General features: G+C 47.4%; 1 long non-coding RNA gene across 1 annotated transcript in view; it reads right to left on the bottom strand.

The window, feature by feature from the left end:
- Nucleotides 1-14,395, bottom strand: part of LOC115097901 — a 28,957-nt gene extending 14,562 nt beyond the window's left edge. Inside the window, exons 1-2 of the long non-coding RNA XR_003858358.1 lie at nucleotides 14,303-14,395; nucleotides 9,722-9,857 (exon numbers count right to left, since the gene is read on the bottom strand). This is a non-coding gene — a long non-coding RNA (uncharacterized LOC115097901). The remainder of the gene's footprint in view (nucleotides 1-9,721; nucleotides 9,858-14,302) is intronic.
- Nucleotides 14,396-15,291: the final 896 nt, after the last annotated feature.

A 15,291-nucleotide genomic window follows, 5' to 3' on the forward strand; every position in this document is an offset into this window, starting at 1 on the left:
GTAATGACCTGCAAAGTTTCTTTCTGAAAACTTGCTAACGTTACATGAAAATTTACCTGTTTATCTCCCTGCGCCTCAGTTCTAATCCCCAGTTCTGTCACTGACTTATACTGTAAGGGGTAATAGCGTGTCGAAAATGCGCAGCCAACCCCCTGAAAACTAAGGGGCGGATTTTAAAAGGCGCGCGAATAGCCTACTTTTGTTTGCGCTCCAGGCGCAAACAAAAGTACGCTGGATTTTAGTAGATACGTGCGGAGCCGCGCGTATCTGCTAAAAACCTGGATCGGCGCGCGCAAGGCTATGGATTTTGTATAGCCGGCGCGCGCCGAGCCGCGCAGCCTACCCCCGTTCCCTCCAAGGCCGCTCCGAAATCGGAGCGGCCTCGGAGGGAACTTTCCTTTGCCCTCCCCTCACCTTCCCCTCCCTTCCCCTACCTAACCCATCCGCCCGGCCCTGTCTAAACCCTCCCCTTACCTTTGTCGGGGGATTTACGCCTCCCAGAGGGAGGCGTAAATCCCCGCGCGCCAGCGGGCCTCCTGCGCGCCGGGCCGCGACCTGGGGGCGGGTACGGAGGGCGCACAAAATGGCGGTCGAGGACGGCCCGGAGGAATCAGGGAATGAGGGTGGGGAGCCACGCCCCCGTACCCGCCCCCAAAACGCTGCCGACACGCCCCCGAAACGCCACGACGACCGGGCCCGCCCCCGACACGCCCCCCTCGGAGAACCCCGGGACTTACGCGAGTCCTGGGGCTCTGCGCGCGCCGGGAGGCCTATGTAAAATAGGCTTCCCGGCGCGCAGGGCCCTGCTCGCGTAAATCCGCCCGGTTTTGGGCGGATTTACGCGAGCAGGGCTCTGAAAATCCGCCCCTAACAGCGCTCATCACATGAAAATGCATGTTGATGAGCCTATTAGTTAGTCACCCGGGATACTGAAAGTAAAATGTGCCGCACATTTTACTCTCAGAAATTAACAACCTGGAAAAGTGTACAGAAAAGCAGAAAAAACTTTGTCTTAATATCCTAGCGAGGAACCTAAAATTAAAAAAAAAAATTTTTTAAATCTGTCCGCCGGTCAGCGGGTTAGAAAAATGGACACTCGGGGGAGGACGTGACATCACTCCCCATGCCGGTCTACTAAAACGGAGCTCCCTGTCACCCAGGGTTTTTGTGGGGAAATTAAGCGTTTACCTATGTGAATCGGCACAAAATTGCGAGTAGTCGGCAGCGGAAATGGCATATGGCGAGCAAAAAAGACGGTCGACTTAAAAAAGAATTCTCCTACAGCAAAGGAGAAGAAGTTGATCCCGAGGCGCACAAAATGGCGGTCGAGGACGGCCCGGAGGAATCAGGGAATGAGGGTGGGGAGCCGGGGAAGCTGGACTCAGAGCCCCCCTCCCATGCCGAACTCCAATCCTGGTTTATGGAGATACGCCAGGATATAAAATCTTTCAAAGCTGAGATTGCCGTCACTTTACAAGAAATGCGTGAGGACCACACGGAGCTGGACCGCAGGCTCGATGATATTGACATTAGGCTTGATGAACATGAGGAGTGCTGGTCCAAGCATGTCACAGAATCCCACATTTACCCACATGGGAAAGCCATTCAACCCAAGGGGCTGCTCCCGCTCCCCCTTTAATGCAGTGCATATTATTCAGTGCAGAACAGTGAGGAGGGAAGTTACACTGGTGAAACAGGCCAGAAGCTGAAGACAAAGTTACATATCACAAAGAAGAGCAAGGAAACATGGGGGGAGGGGTACATTTTACTACTACTACTACCACTACTTAACATTTCTACAGCACTACGAGGATGTATGCAGCACTGAACAAACAACACTCCTTTCCCAGTAGAGCTCACAATCTAATCAAGACAAACATACAGGGCAAAAGGGACTTGGGGACTTTCATATGGTAAGGCAAAGGTTAAAATTAGTTAAGGAGGCTATGGGTGGTCAATCAGGCTTAGGATTTAAAAGCAGTCTTAAAAAAAAATGGGTTTTTAGATGGGATTTAAATGAGGTGAGCAAGGAGCATGATGCACCAGCTCAGGAAGTCTATTCCAAGCACATGATGCAGCCAGGTGGAAAGCACGGAGTCAGGAATTGGCGGTATAGGAGAACGGCACAGATAGAAGTGACTTGTCTGATGAGCGGAATGCATAAGGAAGGATGTAGAGAGGGATAAGAGAGGAGAGGTAGTGAGGAGATGCAAGACTAGACTACTGCATCAATGATATTATGATCAGGATACTAACAAGTAAATTCAGAATAACCCAGGAAATAAGTTATTTGAAGGCAAAATGATCAAAACCTTCAGAACTGGCATAAAAGGACTTGAGATGGACATAAGAACATAAGAAATTGCCATACTGGGTCAGATGAAGGGTCCATCAAGCCCAGCATCCTGTTTCCAAAAGTGGCCAATCCAGGCTACAAGTATCTAGCAAGTACCCAAAAACTAAGTATATCCCATGCTACTACTGCCAGCAAAAGCAGTGGCTATTCCTCAAGTCAATCCAATCAATAGCAGTCAATGGACATCTCCTCCAAGAACCCATGCAAACCTTTTTTAAACCCAGCTACACTAACTGCACTAACCACATCCTCTGGCAACAAATTCCAGAACTTAATTGTGTGTTGAGTGAAAAATAATTTTCTATGATTAGTTTTAAATGTGCCCCATGCTAACTTCATGGAGTGCTCCCTAGTCATTCTATTATCCAAAAGATCAAATAGCCAATTTACATCTACCCATTCTAGACCTCTCATAATTTTAAAGACCTCTATCATATCCCTCCCTCAGCTGTCTCTTCTCCAAATTGAACAGTCCTAACCTCTTTAGCCTTTCCTCATAGGAGAGCTGTTCCATCCCCTTTGTCATTTTGGTCACTCTTCTCTGTACCTTCTCCAGTGCAACTATATCTTTTTTGAGATGCGGTGACCAGAATTGCACAGTTTTCAAGGTGTGGTCTCACCATGGAGTGATATAGAGGCATTATGACATTTTCCATTTTATTCACCATTCCCTTCCTAATAATTCCTAACATTCTGTTTGCTTTTTTGACTGCCGCAGCACACTAAGCCAATGATTTCAATGTATTATCCACTATGATGCCTAGATCTTTTTCCTGGGTGGTAACTCTTAATATGGAACCTAACATCGTGCAACTACAGTATGGGTTATTTTTCCCTACATGCAACACATTGCACTTGCCCACATTAAATTTTATCTGCCATTTGGATGCCCAATCTTCCAATCTCGCAAGGTCCTTCTGCAATTTATCACAATCCGCTTGAGATTTAACTACTCTGAATAATTTTGTATCATCTGTAAATTTGATTAACTCACTCATTGTATTCCTTTCCAGATCATTTATAAATATATTGAAAAGCATCGGTCCAAGTACAGATCCCTGAGGCACTCCACTGTTTACCCTTTTCCACTGAGAAAATTGACCATTTAATCCTACTCTCTGTTTCCTGTCTTTTAACCATGAATTTTCTAACTCACTACCAGACACAGAATAGTTTTACCTGCAGTTATGCAACACATTTTTTATGTGCAAACTTTACTCCTGATGCAGCAAGGAGTTTTGTGAGCAAATAATGTGTGCATAGGACTGTACACACTGCTTAGTGTCCTCACATAGAAATCCAGTGCAAATGAAGGTATTACTCTCCCTCTCCAGAGCAGGGAGGTGAGTTGGCTTAGTTCATATTTTCTTAGGACTGGAAAATTTAACTCCTGGTCCAAAATGAAGTAAAGTTTCCAGGGTTAATGTTAATCTATGGGAAGAAGTGACTATTCCAACGCTGGAACCTGTAGTCGCTAATTTATGTACAGAAAACATGGTTTGTGCATAAAATGCATGTTTTTTGCACATACATTATGTTTTTCTGTAAACTAAGCCTTTTCTTTGTGCACATTTTCTGGTTGGTGCGCATTTTTTAATCTCCCAGTGCACTAGCATTCTATCTTGTGCATTAAGAAAATGAATTTCAGCTTTACCGCTCAGCTAATTACATAGTAACATAGTAATGACGGCAGTGTGATGAAGTGACCCTGTTTTCCTTTTTTTTTGTATGTGTGGGACCAGGCATTTAGCCTGATCCACCTTAACTCCTATGGAGGGAGAGAGCTCTGTGGGTGGGACCCTCTGTGAGGGGAATAAGAATGTGAGCCCAGCCGGGATCAGGAGGCCTCTAGTATCCAGGAGAATACAGCACCTGTAAATATCTCTGATCTTGCTTGAAGGAATTGGAAGTGTACTGCAAGGGTAGGCAGTCATTGGTATTGAAATGCTGATAGTGTTAATAAATGTAAAGTTGCAAAAAGAAAAGCTGAAGTCAGTGTGCTTCCTGACTCCAGACAGTGAAGATTTACGCAGCCAGCCTCACGTATGGTGTTAGGTCAGGCACAGAAAATAAACTCAAGTCTCCAGGGGGGGAAAGTGAAAGAAAGTGTTTTGAGTTTGGCCAGCCAAGACATTGGCGGCAAAGCAGTGGTCTCAGAAGGCTGTACAAGAGCACAGAAGTAAAGCAGTTGAAAAATGTGTGGCTCTGGGAGCACACAGAAGCAAAGTAGAGAAAAGTAAAGTAAAAAAAAAAAAAAGTTTGTGTAGTCCTGGCTAAGGAACTAAGGAAAGGGGGCTGGGACTGAAGAAAAGCAGAGCACTGAAAATTAAAAGCTTGCTGGCTCAAAGAAGAGCACACAAGAGAAAAAAAGCTGAAACTGCCTTCAAACAGTTGTCTATGGGGTCTGGAAGGAAGTCAGGTTTAGTTTTTTCAGCAAGTTAAGGAGACAAACTCCACCTGCAGTTAGGGCTAGTTCTCTGTGTATTTGGCACTGGACGTGCAGGGGTTTATTTTTCCTTTTTTAACCTTTATACAAAAAAAGGGAGAGAAAATATTGCTACAAAGAAGCAGTGCAGAAACAGAGTGTGGTCCCTATAGAGACTGCAGCTGCCAGTGGCCTGGGCAGTACTACGGAAAACCTGGCCTGGAGCCAGTGGGTATATTGCACTACAGGTGAAGGAAGGGAGAGGCCAGACTGCTTGGGAAAAGGGAGCAGGCATGTATTTCTGCATGATGGGCGTTCCCCACTCTCAAGAGCTGGATGAGAGGGAGAACCTGAGACTGGAGGTGTGGCAGATGGAAAGGCCAACCAGGCTAGTGGGGCCAGGGAACTCACTCCCAGAAGCCACAGATGCCCAGCGAGAGGAATGGCTACAGACAGTAACTGAAATATAGGCGATGGCTGCAGAGATGAACCAAGTGCTAAGTGAAATATGGCAATGCGCTCTTGAGAAATCAAGGGGCGCTGTTGCAGTTGGAGATGCTGCCGGGAGCCAAGAAACAAGTGCCATGGAAAGCCCAGAGAAAGGGGCTGAGGAGAAATGCCATAGAGAGCCTGATGGGAGTACAGAAACTGAATGAGTCACCTGACTTTGGTTCAAAGACTTCAGAGAGACTCCACCTCAGAGAGGGCTGATCCTGAGCAGCAATGGCCTGTGGAGGAGTCTTAGAGGAATGATCCTACATTACCTGAGTAGGAGATATAGAAAAGCTCATGGTGGAGCTTCGTAGCGTGCCCTGGAGAAGGAAACAGACTGCTCAGAAGAGAGCAGTACCAAGTAGCCTGTAAGAGGCAGCATCGAGTGGTCAGAGGAAGGCAGCATGGAGGAATCTGAGAGAGGCACTGCCAAGGGCCTGATGGGAGAGCCACAGGAGGCCTTGGAGGCCACAGTGAGAGGGGCTACAGTAGTTGGAGGCGCTGCCATGGAGAGCTCAAACGGAGACGCGGCTGAGAGTCCAGAAGGAGGGGCCATGGAGAGTCTTGAGAGGGGGAGAGTAGAGACACCAGTGAGAGGGGCTACAAACAAGCCAATGTGTGGTGCTGATGAGGAGTCAGTGAGAGGTGTGGAGGAATTGTCAGAGGGTTGTGATCCTAACAGCGCAGAGGAGACACAAGTCACCAGAGAGAAGAGTGAAGAATGCTCACTACAAGTCCCACAGCCAGTCCAGAGAATCCTGCTAGGGTGGAATTGTAACCTGAAGCCAACAATGGACTCAGTTAAAGGACAACGGGTAGACACTGGGCAAAGGGTGCAGTGGGTGGTACTAATATTGATTATTTAGGGTAACCCTAATGTGTGGGGGTGAGCCTGACCTAAAAACCCTGATCCCAAGGCTAGCTGGTGGAGGCCAGGTGAAGGGGATTGGGGATGTGAGACACTTCCCTGGATGGGATCTAGGGGAAGTGGAAAATGCTCAGACCAATGGATCCAAGATGAGGGAGGAGGGGTTTATGTGATGAATTGACCCTGTTTTCCCCCTTTTTGCATGTGCAGGCCCAGGCATTTAGCTTGGTCCAATTTAACTCCTAGGGCCGGAGAGAGCTCTGTAGACGGGACCCTGCCAGGAGGGGAATAAGAATGTGAGCGCAGCTGGAATCAGGAGGCTCCTGTGTCTCCAGGAGAAGGCATCTCCTTTAAATGTGTCTGATTTAACTTGAAGGAACTGAAAGTGTACTGCAAAGGTAGGCAGTTATTGCTATTGAATTGCTGTTAATGTTAATAAAAGTAAAGTTGCAAGAAGAAAAGTTGACGTCAGCGTGGTTCCTGACTCCAGACAGTGAAGATTTGCTCAGCCATCCTCACAGGCAGATAAAGACCAAATGGTCCATCCAGTCTGCCCAGCAAGTTGCTCATAGTAGTAACTGCCATGTCGTGCTGTAATTTTGCTGCCTCTCTGTTTCCTTTTGTTAACACATCACTCACCATTGTTCTGTAATCTGCAAGTCCCTTGGAACAGCATCCTTTACCTTGACCTGCTCGTTTTCTTTAAACAGAAGGGGAGTGTAACCCAACTTTGGGGCCGATGCAATACAGTGCGCCCAGCCTAGCGCACAGGTTTACGCGCATTTGGGACGCACTAGACTAGCACTCAGTGCAATAAGGAGATTAGCGCATCCAAAATGCAAGCCCAAACAAATGTGTAGCTGGTAGAGCTCATCACATGCAAATTCCATGTAGATGAGGCTATTAGCTATTCCCCCCCATGCAGAAAATCACTGGGTGCCCAACATACACTTTTTAATGCAGCAAATTTAACTCCAGCCCCGGAGCTGGCATTAAGTCAATCCACAGATCAAAGGCTCAGAATAAAATGTAAAAAAACACTGTCCTCTGTGGTTCCTCCTACTTCAGTATCATTTCGATACTTAAATATACTGCTTGTTATTTAAAAAATAAAGGTATAATGTAATGGCTTAATGTGGATGCACACATTTACACACAAAATATGCATGCACAATAGCAAGGGGCGAAATCAGCCTGAAGCGGGATAAAACGGATGCACGCCCTTCGCAATTCTGGGAGCCCGATGCTTTTGCGCTGAGGTGGGGTTGATGCAACCCATAAGCAAGGACCTAAGGGTCCCCACTGTCAGCAGGTGGAGTGAGCTGAAGCTAGAGCCACTGGAGCTTCACCTATACCAGCCCATGTCCCCCTCGGGTTGAGCCTTTGGGTGCTGGGGCCGGCAGGACTTAGGTGGGCCTCGAGATAGGTTATTGAAGGTAGATGGTTCAGCCCAGAGACAGCAGCCAGCAGGTGGCGTAAGTCTATCCAAGATGGGTTATGGAACTGAAACCCAAGCACCAAGGAACAAGGAGAGACTGAGGGTGCTTGAGCAAAGGAAGGCCGAAGCCTTGTAAGTCCACATCCAGAGGATAGAGGCAGAGGAGTCACTGTCAGACTTGGATGGAAGCTGGTGGCCAGCAGAGACTGTAGCAAGCAATGTGGAACTCTGGACAAGAGAGAGTTTATAGCAAAGTTATCCGTAGCAATGGTCAGGGCGCGGAGAAGGCATCCATGGTCAGGGTGCGGAGAAAGCAGCCGTGGTCAGGCGTAGCAATGGTCAAGGCACGGAGAAGGCAGGCGTAGTCAGACGTAGCAGTGGTCAGGCTTAGAGAAGGCAGGCGTGGTCAAACGTACCGGAGGTCAGGCTTGGAGAAGGCAGGCGAGGTCGGACATAGCAGAGGTCAGGCTTGGAGAAGGCAGACAAGGTCAAACGTACCAGAGGTCAGGCTTGGAGATAGTCACAAGGCAGAGTCAGGCAAAGCAAAGTCAAAATCCGTGAAGTCAATCCGAAGCAAGGAGCAGGGTAGGAACGAAGAGACAGGAACCAGGAACAACGAAGAATCAGGAACACAAGGCTGAGATGAATCTCTAAAGGCAACAAGCACTTGATCAACAGGGAACCAAGTAGACCTGTTGCAAAGGCAACGCTTAGGAGCGCTGCCTGAGCTTAAGTACTCTGAGAGTGGTGACATCAGCATCCGGGTCCGCGGCCAGGTTCCCGCCGCGGGCCCTTGAAAAGTATCAAGGATGCGCACACGCCTAGGAGGAGGCGCGGTGCGATCGGCGGGGTCTCTCCGCGGAGCAGGCGGAGAGGCCTGTCCAGAGGAGGAATCCTGGCTAGAGGTCCCGGGCAGCACAGCAGCACCAGGGACACTGGCAGGGGCCCGAGGTCGGAGCTGGCGGCCGACTGCCGCCAGCGATGGAGAGGTGAGCGCTGAGGTCTGTCTGGGAAGGTGAGAGGGCTGCACCGTGGGCGGCAAGTGTAACACTAGGGATGCACAATTTTTTCCTAGTGCATCCTTTTTAAGACAGCACCTCATTTTAATTCTGCATTAGGTGCCCAGAGGATGTGACTGTGTTCGCTTTAGGAAAACGGGTGCTCAATATGAGTACATGTTTTAATGCGCGTCTTATTGACCTTTATTTCTGTATTTGATTTGAAGAGAAACTGGAGATGGTAATAAAGTAACTAGGAATGGGGAGAGGGTAAGGGACAGGAGAGACCAAAGAAACCATCTTAGCCTGGGTAGATGTCCCTTTAGTTCCAGGGCAGAGATTCTGGATGGATACATGGGTCAGCTTCCAGCACTTTCTGTATATTAACTCGTGTTTTAAATTATTCTGATCCTGATGCAAGGCATATTTGTGTGCAGAATCTTACTCCTGATGTAGCAAAGAGTTTGCAAATACTGAGGTCAAGTAGCCATCCTGGTCCTGGAGAAACCTCAGCTGACTCTCATGGACTGATTTAATAAGCCCTGCATCAAAACTGTGAGCGGGAAGTCAGCAGGCACACTCACAAAATATTTAACTCCTGCTGCAGTAAGCTAACGGTATGCTAATGCACCAGGGAAGTGGCTGACTTGGAAAAGTGCACACAAACCCAAGTTAAAATGTGTGCTCATCCTCTTGCATGAGAGTGATTTTACACGCAGAGAACCTGATTTGTGCACAAAAAATAATTTTTGCCCACAAATTCTGTTTTCTGCGTATATAACACAATGCATGTGCCGAAAACCTGATCTGAGACAAAGCAAGCTTTCTGCACACAAATCCCAGAGTACAAGATCCTCCTCTCCACCGCGAGCTCCAGGTTCAGCCCCATAAACTAACGTTGGCTCCAAGCTCCTCTCTGCACTGGGGGCAATGGCTAAGGCCTTCATTAGCATGGGATTTCCATGTGAGGGCACTAACCAATACACGCAATCTTACCCACATGTTTTTGTGCGCAAACTTCCTTGCTGCAATAGCACAGCAGTAAAAGTTCGTGCACAAAAAGTGTGCAGCTAACTGCAAGTAAAACTGTGAACTCTGCTTAGCGCACCTTATTATATCGGGCCCTTATGAGTGTGATACCTACCTTTGTACCCAAGACCATTCATGGGTGCCTTCTGAAGAAGGGAGAGCTCAGCCAAGGAAGATCAGTTTCCCCGGTGGAGAAAGGTGAAGAGTGGAGTACCTCGTGGGCGTGTCCTTGGACCAGTGTTGTTTAACCGCTTCATCAATGATTTAGAAAAGAGAGAAACAAGTGGAGTGATCAAATGTGCAGATGACACAAAAATATTCAGAGTAGTTAAAACATAGGCAGACTGTGAAGAATTGAAGAAGGACCTTGTGAAAGTGAGGAACTAGGCATATAAATGGCAAATGAAATTGAATGTGGACAAGCACATGCAGAGTGATGTACAGAAGGAAAAATAACCCGAACTTTAGATACACAGTACTGGGTTCCATATTAGGAGTAAGCATCCAGGAAAGAGATCTTGGAATCACTATGGACAATACGTGGAAAGCCTCAGCTCAGTGTGTGGTAGGGATCAAAAAGCAAATAGAATGCTAGGAATTACTTGAGAAGGAATGGAGAATAAAACAGCATCATAATACCTATGGTGCAACTGCACCTTGAATATTGTGTGTAGCTCTAGTCATCCCATCTCAGAAAAGATATAGTGGAATAAAAAAAATGTACAGACAAGAACAACAAAAAAGTGGTAAATGGGTTGGATAGCAAGGCTTCCTTATGAAGAAAATCTAAACAGGTTAGGGCTTTTCAGCTCAGAAAAGAGATGACTGAGGGGAATATGATAGAGGTTTGCAAAATCATGAGTGGGGTGGAACAGGTAAATAGGGAATGATTATTTACACTTTCAAGGAACACTAGGACCAGGGGCTACTCCATAAAATTGGCCACCTTCCAGTGTTCTGAAAATGAGGCTGTTTGTCAATGTGATGCCAGCTTTTCAAGGGGGCTCAAGGGGTGGTGTGGGAAACTATAGACTGATTGTGCCTGACATCAGTGCCAGGCAAAATGGTTGAAGCTATTCATACAAACAAAATTACGGACCATATAAATAGACATAGTTTACTGGGCCTAGGTTTTGCCTAATTTAATAGATTTTTTTTGAGGGTGTAAATAAATATGCGACATAGGTGAGCCAGTTACTATAGTGTATTTGGAATTTTCTGAAGGCATTTGACAAAGTCCCTCAAGAGAGACTCAGGAAATTGGGAGGGAATGGGACTGGAAGCAGTGTCCTATTGTGGTTTTGTAAATGGATAAAATCCAGGAAATAGAGGGTAGGACTAAATGGTCATTAGTGGAGTGCCCCAGAGGTCTGAACTCAGGCCTGGGCTATTTAGCATATTCATAAACGATCTGGGGAAAGGAACGATGACTGAGGTGACCACGTTTGCAGAGGAAAGAAAATTGTTTTGAGTTGTTAAAACAGCAGTGGATTGTGGAGAAGAAGGAGCTGTGAGACTAAAAGACTGGGCTTCTAAATGGCAGATGCAAATTTAGTGTGAACAAGAGCAAAGTACTGCACGTAGGGAAAAAATAATCACAGCCACTGGTATACAATGCTGGGTTCCATGTTAGGAATCACCACTCAGGAAAAGGATCTTGGAGTCCTTGTGGACAATACCTTGAAATCTTTGGCTTAGTGTGTGGCAGTGGTCAAAAAGGCAAATTGAATATTAGGAATTATTTAGAAAGGAATAGAGAACAAAACTGAGATAGGCATAATGTCTTTGTATAATTGCATGGTGTGACCTCATCTTGAGTATTGGGTGTAGTTCTGGTGGTCCCATCTCAAAAAAAGACATAATGGATATGGAAAAGGTACAGAGAAGGGCAGCAAAAATGATAAATGAGATGGAAAAGCTCCCTTAGGGAGAAAAGCTAAATGGATTAGGGTTCTGCAGCTTGGAAAAGAGACAACAGAGGGGATTTGATAGAAATTTATAAAATCATGAGTGGGGTGGGGTGGAATGGATAATTAGGGAACGGTAATTTACCCTATCAAACAATACTAGGACTAGGGGACACTCCATACAACTAGCAACTTGCAGATTTAAAGCAAACTGTAAAAATATTTTTTCACTTGGCGCACAATCAAGCTATAGAATCTGTTGGCAGATGATGTGGTCAAAGAATCTAGCAAAGTTGAATTAAAAAAGGGATTGGACAGGTTCCTGAAGAGTTATAAGCCAGCGCTTGTCCATGGGAGTGAGACACAGGAAATAGATCAATGATTGGGGATCTGACAGGTATGTGTGACATGGACTGTTCATGGTTGGAGACCAAATGCTGGGCTTGATGGACCTTGGTCTGACCCAGCATTTCGGTTCTTTGGTTTGTTTTTTTTTTTGTATTTTTTCACTCAGCATCCCATCAAGCTGTGTGATATGATCATGTCCTTTGGTGACAAGTCAACCTGCATAGCGAGGTTTAAAAGGGATTGGACAAGTTCCTGAAGCAAAAGTCCATAAGCAATTATTAACCAGGTGACTTGGGGGAAAACTCCCCATTTATCTCTCTAGGAGCGAGCAGTATGAAAATTGGATCTAAGTTTTGGGACTGGCCACTGTTGGAGACAGGATCCTGGACTTGATTGTCCTTTGGTCTGACCTAGCATGGCATTTCTTATGTTCTTAAGTGCCTTGGAAACTTTACCATCTGGGGTGCATTCTGATACCCACGAGTCTTGTAAAGGAGAGTGAAGTCTGCAAGAACCAGGTAAAGAAAGGGTCGGAAAACACATACAAATGTGGAGAAGGATGGGGGGAGAAGTGGCTTACTCTAACTCAGAGTGGCAGTAGTGAGACTGAAAGAGGGAAATGTTTTACTATGACTGCAGATAGACTATCAGCTTCCTTTGGAAATGCCATAAACCCCCATTGAGCTCGGGAGTCTGTGGTCCTCATGGCTGTTTGCTTTCACCACAAGGTAACACAGTAGTTGGTGGTACAGAGAGGATGGGATCCTAAGGCTGCAGATGTTTCCAATTCTTGTGACCTAGCGCAAGTCACTTCGCCCCGCATTGGCTCAGGTACAATTTTAGATTGTGAGCCCTCTGGGGACAGGGAAATACTTACAGTACCTGATTGTAATCCACTTTGAAGTGTCTGAAAGGTGGAATATAAAATAAAATAAATAAAATAAGGATGCATCGAAACAGTTGATGAAAGTGGTAGGACTGGATCCTAGGTCTGCAGGTGTCACCATTCTGTACTCTCAAGACTAGATTACACAGTGGTGGATGGTGCTGGAAATGGGATTAGATATAAGGACTGTAGGGAAGGCAAGGCTGGCCTTAGGGGGGAGGCAAACAGGGGCGGATTGCACTGTCATGATAGCCCTATCCCCAACATTATAACTTTCTGTCAACCAGTTGATTCGCCCTGGACCCCACACCCACTGAGAGCAGCTCTCACCAAGATTACCAAATCCCAAACAACAGTTTTTATTGACAGATTTTTATGGTTAACCCAACTATTTCACTGATTGTCAAACATGACTCAGGTTAGCTGAGCGGTGTCTGAAGGGGGGAAGGGAGGAGGAAAGGGGGTGAGAAGGCCCCAAGGTCCCTCAGATGATCTGCTGGGTGGGGGGGGGGGGGGGGTTGGGAATCAGCTGCCTGAGCTCCAGGTGAACGTTCATTCCCTTTCCGCTGGGGGCTAGGAGCTGCCAGACTCCCAGGACTCCTGACCCCTGGCAATCTCTCCCCACTCAAAGTGCCTCTCCTGATGACCTCCCACCTGCTACACCAAAACACAACTACTGCAACATCTGTTGGAAGGAGCCAAGAAAAGGCACAGCTAGGATTGCCAACCATCAATAAATGTAGGTGTGGTCTGACCTCCCAGAATGGTCCATTTTGGGCTATTTTTATGAGTAGCTGGTAAATTTACAGGTAGCTAGCAAGTCTGGGTGTCACAGCTCTGTGATCACACATTAGTTTTAAAGAGTAATATTTACCCCTATTTTTAGGCTCTGTTCCTCCCCTACCTGAAGGGGGATGGTACCAGGGCTCAGGGCTATGTCTATAGTAGCCAGTCATGTCCTCCTTAGAGCACAGCCCATTTACAGCCCTGCCCATGTCCAGGACAGAGTGTGAGCACCTCAGTTTCTCCTTGAGGGGGTCCCCTACGGCCAGGTAATGCAGGTGCCATACCTGTGAGCTGCTGTCAGAGAGCCTCCGTGCACTGAGGTCAGAAAACCTCCTTACTGTGTACCAGGGACTGAGTGGGAAGGCAAAAGAAAAAGGAGGGGAGGGGGGGGGCAGAGAGAAGAAAACAGCAGGGGGGGGCGGGAAGAGGGCTTATGATATAATTATGTTATGTGAGCAGCACTCCCTTCTCAACACAGTGTCTGGGAGCTCTAGTCTAGAGCTAAGGAAAGATCTTTAGGAATAAAAGGGGACGTTAGGGAGGGGGCTCATATACCACTGTAGTAGCTTCTTGCCACTGGCAGATTAATTTCCCGAAAGAAAACCTCAGAGAGAAGCACCAATTCAGAGAGGCGAGATTAATCATGTGGGGGGCAGCGGCAGTTGGGAATCACCCCGGGGGGATTCCAGCTGCCGAGGCCACAGACACAGGCACGCACGCACATATACACCCGGAAACACAGGTACACGCTTCCCATCAGCGCACCTACATGTAGCACAGAAATCAATACCCGTCCAGCCATGCTCTCAAAGAATGCGGGTGCACTTTCCAGTTCCCCAGGAAGATCCTGCTTAAGGTGACGTACGGGAGGAAAGAGCAGAGAGAGAGAGAGATATCCGGGGAACTGCTGCCCCTATCGGGGGGAAGTCACTCCAGTCAGCTCCGAGATAGGAGAGGAGGACCGCGCTCCTGCATGGGGAGGGAGGCAGGGTGCGAGGACTGGGAAGGACCTTGCTACTGCGGGAAGATAGAGAAAGGAAAGCGGCAGGCAGAAGGGAGAGGGTAGGATCACGCTCCTGCAGGCAGAGGGAGGCAGGAGGAATGCTAGATATAGGAGAGAGAGGGAGGGCAAGACCACGCTCCTGCAGAGAGAGGTGCAGGAGAGGGAGGGGAAAGATAGGACTGCACCCCTGCAGGGAGAGGGAACGGGAGGTGCAGGAGATGGGAGGGAGGGGACAAGACTGTGTTCCTGCAGAGAGGAGGAGACTGGAAGACATCGGCAGAATAGGGAGAGGGAGAGCTGCAGATGGGGGGGGAAGGGGAGACTCGAAGACAGCGGCTCATGTGTGACCCCGAGCAAGTGGGGTCAAAGCTGATGTGCACTACTCCTCTCCTCCCTCTCTTATCCTCTTTTCCATCCTTTCTCCAACACCTGGCTTGAAAACGTTTTATTAGAAGGTGGAGGTCAGCAACATCTCAAGTCCCCCAACCAACCAATTTTACCATTGTAATGCGGCAGAAACCAGCCATGTAACCACCTTTGGGGGTCCATTATCCTTGAGGCACATCAATAGTACCATAGCCTGCAGGAAGCTATGGGGAGAGAGGGAGCTGCAGAAGGAAAGGGAATAGGTGAATTATCAGAAAGGCACAGACAGCACATTCTGGGCTCATAAAATTCTTGGGGGCTATAGCTGGCAAGTTTGCATGAAAGGGGCTGTGAACCTCTTCGGTGAATCTCCTGTCTGACTGAGCCTA

The sequence above is a fragment of the Rhinatrema bivittatum genome, chromosome 8 (assembly GCF_901001135.1).
Source record: "Rhinatrema bivittatum chromosome 8, aRhiBiv1.1, whole genome shotgun sequence".
NCBI classification, from domain to species: domain Eukaryota; kingdom Metazoa; phylum Chordata; class Amphibia; order Gymnophiona; family Rhinatrematidae; genus Rhinatrema; species Rhinatrema bivittatum.